The sequence below is a fragment of the Arachis stenosperma genome, chromosome 3, assembly GCF_014773155.1.
Source record: "Arachis stenosperma cultivar V10309 chromosome 3, arast.V10309.gnm1.PFL2, whole genome shotgun sequence".
Taxonomy (NCBI): Eukaryota; Viridiplantae; Streptophyta; class Magnoliopsida; order Fabales; family Fabaceae; genus Arachis; species Arachis stenosperma.
In genome coordinates this window covers 133,030,197-133,038,069 of record NC_080379.1, presented here as the reverse complement: position 1 = coordinate 133,038,069, position 7,873 = coordinate 133,030,197, and the positions used below count along the sequence as shown (strand labels likewise).

Here is a 7,873-nt window from a genome sequence, read left to right as displayed (position 1 = left end):
ATGTTAGAGTAGGATTTTATGTTTTTGGCTTGGGATGGTAACTTAGAAACTCTTGAGTTATTAATGTCCAAGTACTTGATGATTGGTAGCCATTGACTATAGTTCTCACTAATTGAATTGGTGGAGAGTTAGGACTTATGGACTTAGATTGATATAGCTCATTTGACTTTCCTTTACTAGTTAGAGGATGATTTAATAAGATTGATCATTGCCAATTCTCATGTTGTGGTTAGTGATAAGGATAGAGATCCTTGACCACCGAACCTTGCCAAGAGTTTTTCTAGTTATTAGTTTATTCCTTTTGCAATTTACAATTCTTGTTTCTTATCTCAAAAACCCCAAAAAGATACAATCTCATAACCAATAACAAGAACACTTCCCTGCAATTCCTTGAGACCCGAGGTTTGAATACTTCGATTATTATTTTTAAGGGGTTTGTTACTTGTGACAACTAAAATTTTTGTATGAAAGGATTGTTGTTGGTTTAGAAACTATACTTTCAACGAGAATTTATTTGTAAAATTCTTTACCACACAAAAATCCGTTCATCAGTGACGTTGCCCAACTCTGGCGCTATAAGTAGTGGTTCTGATCTTGCAGAAATGGCGACCTGGTGATAAAAGACTGGCGATGCACATCTTCGAACAACACCTCTAATATCCCTGATTCATGCCTACGGCGCTAAGAATAGAGAACCTCGAGTTTCCACCTCGAGGGATGCCTCCACGGCTCCACTGGCTTAATTTCTTCCTACTTTCCAATGCCATTGCCGAACAATCAATGTCTTAGGAAATGCTGGCTCCAATCCACTACCTTTTTATTCAAACACTTAATTTTTTTATACTTTCAAACTATCTATATTATTCAAACTTTTCTTTTGAATCTATTTACCTTTTGTTCCAACCAGCTCTCACACTATGTTTTTACCGCATTAGTCCCTATCTAATGAATGCTCCCTAAACCTAAAGCCAACTACCACAAATTAGATACAAATCTATAATATATGAACAAGTGGTTTACCGTCTTGGGTTTAACTCCACGAATCATGCACATATCTTCCTCTTGGCTTATGATTCACCTTCTTTTTAATACATCATTTGTATTGAATGCCTTTGATAGCATAAACAATGTGAGCGTTTTCACTCTTGAAGACACTAATTCTTACCAAAAGTCATTAAAGATATGCTTCTTTTTGGGCACACCATGAGTCTTTCCAATAGCTATTTTTGATAAAAGACTTTGTAGAATATCTTCATCTGAACTATATCTTCACGTCAAGTTATTCGTAACTTGCACAAAAGATTACTCTATCCAGCAAATATAGTAACTCATTTCTTTGTATTTTTTTACTTTTAAAAAACTCATTCACTGTCGAAAATTCTAAACCCAGAGCCAATTTATACACCACATTCACGGATACTATTCTTTTTTATTTGAGATTCGAAACAGTCTCAAAAATCTATCTTTAAAGCTGTGTTTGTTTATAGGTACAAGGCACTAAAATAGAGACACTGAGACATAAAATTATATTTAACAGATAAGATATAGACAGAAATATTGTATTAAGAGACACTGAATTAATGTTTTTCGTGTCCATCTTGACAGGAATGACATAGAGATACTCTAACAAGAGACACAACTTATTTTTATTTTTTTCATTATTCTTGTTAATTTTTTATAATTATATTTTTTATTATTATACTTTTTTTAAAAATTTTAAATAAAAAAAGAATAAATTGGATTTTTATAATTTGTTCTAGTTTATCACCAAATAAAATATAAGAATATTAATTTTTGTATCTTTATCATTTATGTTTTGCTCTCAAAGTCTTGTCTTATTTTATTCTTAGAACCAAATACAGTCCAAGTGATTTACCACTACAAAAAATGGATATAAAATGGCATCAATATAATGGCGGTTATATAAAATTGCCGTTATTTTCATAAAGTGAGGCGGTTTATGCAGCTGCCATAATTTGTTTGTAGAAAGTGGTAGTCTTTTGGTGATTTAGGCGGTTTTAAACGCCATTACTTGCTCCCGCTTCACTGGTAAAAAAGCTATTCTATTTCACTAATAAAGGCTATGCTATTCAATCGAACCTCCATCACAATGTGAGAATCAAGAAGAAACTCCATCGCAACATGAGATATGCGTTCTCATCCACGATGCTCTCCTCTGGCGGCAATGCCGTTGTTGCTGCCTTCGAAGGAGCGCTCTTCTTTGATTAGGTTTTCTGGCTTCGATTTGAGGGTTCGTTGCGCCGCCGCTCATCTCCTCGTCACCACAAGCAACGCCATCATTGCTGTCCTCAGTGGAGCTTCTGCTATCTGGTTTTGTGCATCTTAGTTGATCTTAAATTTTCTTAAGCCTAATTTGGATAAGCTTTTACAGAGCCTTTATTTTCTTTTTCCCCTTCAATGGTGGTCCTGATTGGTTGAATCTGAGTTTTGTAAAGCTTTCGTCACAATAGCTCTCTAAGTATAATTCTCTTGGTTAATTTTCTTTTTCCTTCTAGGTATAATCTGAGATCGCACATCGGAGGGAGAGGGAAAGGAGAACGAGAGTGAGTTCATCTCAAACCCTAGAGTTTGTCGCCGCCATCGTCACCACCATTCATCTCATTTCAGCCGCTTCCATCAACCTTCTGCGTTCGAGTGAAGGTGCCTCTATCGACGCGTTTCCAAATCTGGTCACGATGCCATAGCTTATGAGATTGAGCGAATCACCTATTCCATTAATGTGTCTCCTCCGCCAGCGGCGCCAGTACGTTCTCACTTCTGCATTCTCTTCTTCTTCAATCCACTCAACATTGCTCGTAGTGTGTTTCTGTTCATTCTCAAATTCTATTTGTATTCTCTTTCTCTTCTTGTTCATTCTCAGTTGCTTATTTTCTAACTGTATTTCAGTTCAGTATTGTTATGCTTGCCATGTGGTTGATGAATTTCCTGAGAGAGATGGAAAAGATTGGAACTTATTTTCTGTTATAGATGATGATTCTTTGGTGCTTATTATTATAACTACTGCATGTCCATCATTGTAAAATTTTGAAATTTAAAACTAGCTTAGCTCCCAATGTGAATCAAGCAAGGACATGCTTTCTTTGTTTTCTTTATATAGAGTAATCGTGAAAAGAAAATTGTTCATTGTGAGGGGAACATATATTGAACTTATAAGAGGTTCCTCTGCTAATTGATTCAAGTGTTTGTGTCTTCAAATATTGACTTATAAAAAAGGTTATTTTGGTATTTGTTAGTTCAAGTTAAGGACCAGTCTGTGTAATATTTTCATGTGGGAGAACTCTCAGAAGGGAAAAGTGTTTTCACTTGCAAATGAACTTCCTAATGGTGCTATTATATTTCTGGATGAGGTAATGAAGCTAGACATTTTTCTGAGAAGTTGCTATGTGCCTCTCATTCTCTTAATGGTTTCTTTTTTATGTACTTTGCATATTGATTGAGACTTTGTCTTCTTTTTTGGGATACAGATTGATTCTTTTGCTGCTGCTCGGGATAATGAAATGCATGAAGCTACATGGAGAATATTGTCAGCGTTGTTACGACAGGTTATTCTCATGTCCTGCTGCTTTATGTCTGTTGAAATTGTGTGGTAGTGTGTTAGCCCTGTTACAAATAAGAAAGAGAAGAATATATAACCCTGTGTATATTTTGAGAAATTCTTGACAATATGCCAAGAAGAATCCTAGACGAATTGCAATTTACAAATACTCTTATAAGGGAATTGTAGATCCCCAATCTCTCCCAAAAGATCCCAACTGACTAGAGACACTTATCTCTACCCTATTCCTTCTATTTATACTAATTTCACATGAATGAATTGTAACTAATATGGTCCTAACATTGAGCTTTAACAGGTATTCAGCCTTTAAGTGCTTAGTCTTGATTGATCTATGTAAATAAATAGGCCAAAGAGAAAAAAAGTTTATTATTGTTTTGATTATAGGATTTAGTTTGTGATGAGATTATATCTGCAGTGATTCCAAGTAAGCTGTTGACTTAATTTTCATTAGATAGTAAATGGCCTGATAAGTAATAAGTGTGAATAGACCCTTGTTAAGCAATCTGTTCAACAACTAATTGAAACCATATGTCAAACTTGCTGAAAGTTTAAATTTTAATAGAATTTGACCATTGTAAGGAATCAATTTTGCAGATAGATGGCTTTGAACAGGATAAGAAAGTGGTTATGATTGCTGCTACCAATTGAAAGGAAGACCTTGATCCTGCATTAATCAGGTGAGCTTCAATACAAGTTCCTCTGCAGCTTGCTATGTTTGCTTGGCCGATCAAATCTTATTCTAACTGCTATTTCTTTTCATGTTAGCCGGTTTGATACTATGATCCCTTTTGGCTTACCTGATCACCGTAATCGTCAGCAAATAGTTTTTAATCACCAAAATGTTCGACGGCATCTTCGGTTAGAGATTTGTCGCGAAATGGTTCCGTACTTTGATTTTTCTGTTTCTGTTCTACCTTCTTCATGCCTTTCACTTATTGTAATTATGCTGATTGTGATTTTCAAGGGGAAAAAAACTACTCACAATGGAGAAGAAAGGGTCTCAGAGATGGATGAGCGGCGGTAGCAACAGGTGCACAATATGCAAAGATTAAGGTTTATATATATTATGCTATTTAATTCCTTCAAGAGTTAGAGTTAGAATTCCAATTCCAATTTTGTGGTTTGCATTGGTATCATATTTAAAACTGTCAGATTCAACATAATCCACACCATACACTGCATATCCTGCTTTTGCAAGCTTTCTTCCTGTGCCTGCATTCATTCATTCATTTATTAACCTAATTTTCTTATATTTATGTAGTGTAATTATTATTTAAAATTATTAATTACTGTTCATAGTGATGCTGCATTCCATGGCATAGCCATGGCACATGAAGATCATTGCTTTTGGATTCCCATTCGCCGGTAACCATCTGCTTGCAAAAAGCTTCATTCCTCGAGAATTCAATACATATTATGTATAAAAGTATAAAAGTATTTTATTAATATTTTATCATCAATTTCTAAAACAAAACCTTCCACAATTTTATCATCAATTTCTTATCTCTTCATAAGGAAAAATATGCACCTTTTATAATATTTTTTATTAATATTTTATTTTTTAATTTTATAATTTAAATTTTAATCAATTTATTTTCTTAAAATATTATGTATAAAAGTATTTTCATTGGTCAAAAATAAAAAAAGTTTTATTCTCGGCAAACAAATCACATAAGATACTATAATTAAGTCAAATATTCTTTTCTATTTGTATGTTAATTCACAATCAAATATCTAGGTAAATTTTGATATCATGACTCCAGATATATATAAATATATTCTAGTTAGTCAATTATTATATGCACTACCATAAATATCTTCTAGTTAGTCAATTATTATATTCACAATCAAATACCAGGTATTGTTGTAGAGATACATTGATGGCGAGAGTACGCATCAAGAAGACATCGGGGTAAACATCATTTGGTTGCAACCAACGAAATGAAATTCTGCTTGGATGCTTCCCCAAAACAAAAGCTTATTTCTAAGTTCAAGAGAGGTACATTTACTCCTTGCAGATGGGATGCAAATCAGGTATGCTTTACTCCATATTTCACATACAAGATTTGCATGTAACCCTTAATCTCTAGAAATAAGTATAGAAGCCTGCATTGGCCCAATTTGTATTTTGTTGATTGATATATATAGATTCTATTGAAAGCTGATCTATCCAGTGTTCCAACAGATGTGGAAGCTAAATCCAAATGGGACCATGGTAAAAAATTACTCCAGTCTGTATGTAATAGCAGAATCTGTCAAAGGTAAAATTGTAAAATTATAAATATTTCTCAATTGGATAACACTTTTATAAGTCTTTACGGTGCTTCTTTGTTATTCTTAATCCAAATTGGTCATTCATGCAGATGGTATTAGTCCTGGTGGGATTTGCTTTTGGATTGCAAAAGGAAGAAGAGGTGAATAGCCAACCAACACTTTAGATGAATCTTAATAATCAATATATCATTCAAGCATTTAATAGAGTCTTAATTCCTTACTTTATATACGTGTTTAGGTGAACTGTATGTTCCTTTCTTCAATTTAAGTGAATAAAAGACAGTGATAAGTACAAAGACATCGTCTCTGGTTGAAGTATCTTTTTTTGATGAATTGAACCAATTGAGAACTTGATTTGCAGAGAGCAATGCAAGGATTTACTAGAAGATTGTGGGATTGATGAAGAGTGAGGGTCTCTTGGCCGGAATTGGTGTATCACATTATAATAAAGCTTCCAGTTTAGTGTTTCAATAAACTCTCTCACATTCTTTGATACTGACAGTGTTTGATGATGAAAACCAAGCGCAGGAGAATAGCTTCATTTATGTGAGTGCTATTTCTTCTTTTTCTAGCTTTGGTTTGTAAATTATAGCTTTTAATCTTTCAAATAACTTGAATTATAGCTTAGTTGACTCTATTAAAGGATTAATTGGAAGTTACTATCTATTAATTCTTACAAGAGGAAGAGGATCAAGAACAGGAGCTGTTATTATAACTTGTTCCAAGTACTACCACTACAAAAGAGCAGGAACAGGTTGCTTAAGAGATTGGACTTTCCAGAAATGAAGTTCAGCTTATACTTACTTTATTGGACTTATAGAATATGGTGGTTTTTGCCACACTGTTTAAATCACTGATACACATGCTCTTTTTACACTATAGGTTATAGCTGAGTATCTTCAAAAAGTTGATCCTAAATCAGATGGTGCAAAGTGGGACTGGGTTGCTATTTATGACGAGTGTGCAGCCGTTTTATATCAGGTGATATGATTATTTATATTGAAAGGTAACTTCTATATATACATTTCTTCAACTTCAGTTATTTATTTATTTATTTATTTATTTATTTTTAATGCAGATTCCAGGTTTATTGGTTATTGTGATTCTAGATCATTATCTTTCTAAGAGGTTCATTGCTAATTTGATTGTACTTCTGATGTTTGGTTTTCTTGGCTACATGTGCATTTCAGAGAGACACAATTCAAGCTGTGACAAGTTTTGCCAAACGGAATAAATTGCCTGTTCTCATGCAAGAACAGATGATTGCACATTTGCATATGAAGTACAGAACTGATATAGAAGGGCTGCAGCAGCAAGAGTTTAAATACATATTCATATTCCGTTTAAATACATTATTAGATATTAACATAGTTTAGGAAACTGGATGGTAGATTTGACTGATTAGTGTTTATTGCAATGCTTGTATTTTGGTAAGTTTAGTAAGACAAGGTTTTGTATAGGAGTTATTACTTTTGATTTTCAATAATAAAAAATTATATATTATATTAATCTTTTGTTTATGAGTTATATAATATTTCATTTATGGATTATGATTTTTCGCTATTGTGAAATTTTAATCACATTTATTTAACGCGATAAAAATGAAGGTAAAAATTGTTTTTTTAAACGATAAAAAATGTCAGTGTGAGGGTAAAAATGGCGGTTCAAAAATGCCATTTTAACCAATTAAAACGCTACTGTCGGGGTAAAAATGGCGGTTCAAAAATGTCATTTTAACCAACCAAAATGCTACTCTATCAGGGTAATAATGGCGGTTCAAACCGCCGTTTTAACTTATCCAAAAACCGCCATTTTAACCCTGAAAATAACGGCGGTTTGAACCGCCGTTTTAACCAACCAAAATGCCACTCTGTCAGGGTAATAATGGCGGTTCAAACCGCCGTTTTAACCTATCCAAAAACCGCCATTTTAACCCTGGAAATAACGGCGGTTTGAACCGCCGTTTTAACCTATTCAAAAACCGCCGTTTTAACCCAGGGAATTGTGGCGGTTTTCAGAAAA

At 33.7% G+C, this 7,873-nt stretch overlaps 1 long non-coding RNA gene across 14 annotated transcripts; it reads left to right on the top strand.

Moving 5' to 3' along the window:
• The first annotated feature begins 1,961 nt into the window (after nucleotides 1-1,961).
• Nucleotides 1,962-7,308, top strand: LOC130967965 (uncharacterized). 14 transcript variants are annotated; one of them, XR_009081473.1, is made up of 13 exons: nucleotides 1,962-2,331; nucleotides 2,517-2,764; nucleotides 3,306-3,368; nucleotides 3,486-3,563; nucleotides 4,172-4,254; nucleotides 4,343-4,435; nucleotides 4,542-4,607; nucleotides 5,448-5,611; nucleotides 5,763-5,838; nucleotides 5,941-5,991; nucleotides 6,213-6,397; nucleotides 6,734-6,857; nucleotides 7,042-7,308. It is a non-coding gene; the product is annotated as an uncharacterized LOC130967965 (long non-coding RNA). The 14 variants fall into 14 exon arrangements; XR_009081468.1 differs by having other exon boundaries at nucleotides 5,436-5,611; XR_009081474.1 differs by having other exon boundaries at nucleotides 4,542-4,630.
• The last annotated feature ends 565 nt before the right edge of the window (nucleotides 7,309-7,873 follow it).